This window comes from Lagenorhynchus albirostris, chromosome 9 (assembly GCF_949774975.1).
Source record: "Lagenorhynchus albirostris chromosome 9, mLagAlb1.1, whole genome shotgun sequence".
Lineage (NCBI taxonomy): Eukaryota > Metazoa > Chordata > Mammalia > Artiodactyla > Delphinidae > Lagenorhynchus > Lagenorhynchus albirostris.
The window spans coordinates 95458738-95461868 of record NC_083103.1 but is presented as its reverse complement, the minus strand read 5'-3'; positions in this window follow the sequence as shown (position 1 = coordinate 95461868).

The window sequence follows — 3131 nt, the reverse complement described above, 5'->3', positions numbered from 1 at the left end:
CTCCCTTGCCTCTTTGAGATGGATTCTTTTAAGACAGAAGGCAAAGTGCCAGGGCTTCCAGGGCAGCCCCACCTGCCCTGGAGAACTCCCCTCCACCCACCTGCATGAGATGGTCCCAAAGCACCTCCCATCACCCCATAATCTCCCAGGCCTCTGTGGGGATCAGAGCCGAGTCTGCTCCATACAGATGGCCCTCAGTTGGGAAGGACCCATGTAGAGAAGTTACTGGGCCCACTGCTGGTGGTCTCTCAGCAGACAGCCTCGGTGGGGATCCCCCTGAGGGGTCCCTGCCTGTGTCTGGCAGCCCCAGGACACCCCCGGCCTCACATCGCCCTGAAGCACCTGTCCACAGGCATCCTCATGTTGATGGGAAGGTCAAGAGGCGGGGTCTGTTCATCCTGCCACACCCTGGGTGTGTGGAATGAGGACACCCAAGGTGTGGCATCCGTCCCCAGCCTCCGCAGGATGGTCTTCACACCATCCCAGAGTGCCAGCCACCCTCCCACCTTATGGGAGTCCCGACTTGTGGCGTCCACGCTCTGCCTGCCTCCAGCGCCCCGCGGGGACAAAGCGAGTCAGGGCTTTCGCCCTCAGCAGCTCCTACTCACATGCCGCCCTGCTTGCCTTGAGCCCACGTGCCCAGCCCTGGGCCATCCTCACTGGCCCTCCAATTCATGGCTTGGGAGACAGACCTCCCATCTGTTCAGCCCCCTTCCCCTTCCTCCTACCTCTGGCCTCTTGTACCTCCAACCTCCTCCCCCGGACCCCTTCCTCCGGGAAAAGAGATGTTTCCTCCACCCTCACCTCCAGGCAGGCTCTGGAAGCACAGGGGGCTGAGGAAGGAAAGGGATCAGGGCGTGACTTTCACTTCTGAGAAATCAGGAGCTAATTGCTCTAATCTTAGCCCAGCCACGTGTTCCTGACTGCAGTCACGGATGGGCACCAGACAGGCGCTGCTGCAATCAGGACACTTGCCCTTCCTGCCATGCAGGCAGCCCCGCCAAGAGGCAGAGAGTGGGCACCAGCCTGGGTCACAGGAGCCTGCCTCGCATGACGTGGAGCCCTCCTCCCTGCCCTCCGACCCGGGGAGAGCCCTCCCTCCCTCGGCCCCTGCTCTGCGGACAGGTCCATCCGTCTGCCTGCCTAAACGTCGGCAGTGAGCTGGGGAGAAGCTTGTGAGGAATGGTCCAGGGCTGAGAGCTGGAAGCTCCTCAGAGGTCACGGATCACTTTGCCAAAGGGGAAACCGAGGCCCTGTGAGGGAGAGGGGCCAGGCACAGCCATGGCAGGGGCCGTCGGTAGAGCTAATGCCCACGCAAGGCCGGGAGGGTCTCTGTCCTTTCAGCTTCATGGCAGCCCCTGCCCTCCGAGCCCTCTTATCTAGTAATTTCCAAATCAACTTAAGATCAAGTAATACAGAGCCGCCAGAGAGCTCAGGGGGGAAGTCGGAGCTCGGGGTTCTAACAACAGTGATTCACGTAATGAATTGTTTTATTGTTTTATTTATTTAGGCTCAGGTGGGTTGAATCATCTGACCAGCAACAGCAAGTGGTCCAGCTGCAATTCAAAGCCAGGTCTTCTGACTCCAAGTTTGACCTTATGCCACCGCTGCTCTGCCAGCTACTTCCATGTGACCTTGGAAGGTCGCATCTCTTCCCCTCTCTTGGCCTCACTCTCTTCTCATTCTCTGCAAAATGAGAGGGGTGGCCCAAATAGTCTCCGGGAGGCAAGTGCAGTGGGCCCAGGAGCGGGACCCACCCTCCTCTGCCCATCCCCACATCAGTCCAAGGGGACACAGCGTAGTGGAGCATGTGCAAATGCTTGTGGTGACTGATTGTTTTTCTGGTTCTCTCTCCTTCTCTCCACACTGTACAATCCTCCCTGGTTCCCTTTTCTCCTCACGCACCCACCTCACTCCCACACCTCCCCATCTCATCCCGACTCCTGGCCCTGGGGCGCTTCATCTGGTCCTTACTCCCCTCCCCCACCCCCTCCTGCCATCTCTCCCTTCTGCCTCATTCCTAGGGCTCTGGTCCAAAGAACACTGACATCCACTATGCAGAGCTGGACACATCAGCCCTGGAATTCATGCCAGGGCCACGGAGCACCATGCTAGGGTCTGAAGAGGTTGTAGAATATGCCACCATCCAGCTGAGCCCACCCTAGCACATGACCCCTAGCGGCCCACCCTGCCTCTGGACCACAGGTACACTCTGCCCACTACACTTCCCAGCAGTGCAAATGCCCAGCTGCACAGAGGCCTGGAGTGATGCAGAGCTGGGGGCTTCAGCGATGGATAAAGGGGGGTGGGGGGGAGCCAGACAGGTGCAGGAGAAGGAATCCTGGACCAGGAGCCCAGAGGTCTGGAATGTAGTCCCCTTCTGCCACCAATGTACTGGGTTACCTTCATTTCCCCTTTTGGAACCTCAGTTTCTCCACCTGTGAAACAGAGAGGTTGGAAATAATCTCTAGGGCTCCTTCCTGTTCCAGCGGCCCCCATTTATCCTTCTGCGGGTCCAGTGGGCACATGCCTCTCCCAGAAGTGGCCTCACTCCCTGCAACACTGACGCCCCTTAGCCATCATGGGCACCTGGGTGCCACATTTTATTTTCTTACCATGGCTCAAGGCTGCACCCCCACAATTCCTCCTGACCTTGACCTCTCTTGGCTCAGCTGAACAGTTTAAGGCAAAGTTCCTATCCCCTGAGGGGCTCCCAGCAAAGTGACAACCCAGGGCCCCTGAGGTGAAAAGGGACCAGCTGGGCTCTGCAGGGCGCGGTGAGCAGGCCTCTCTCTGCAGCATGGATCCTGACTCACTTAGAGGCCACAGGGTTGAGAACTCAGATATTGGCTTGGGGAGATGGTGAGGTCAGAGGGGTTTCAGCAAACACGTGAGCCTTCTTGAGGGATTAAAGTAAGCTGAAGGCCCCTCAAGCTGAGAAAGTAGAATCATAGGGCTGGAGACTTGGGTCAAAGGGTCCACACACACACACACACACACACACACACACACACACACACACACCCGCCCCCGCCCAGCTACAGATGAGGAAAGCTGAACTTGGGGCCCTGTACTTGAGATGGCTGGGGTATGAGCAGGGTGGAAGAGGATAAAGAAAGGGGCAGGAGGGA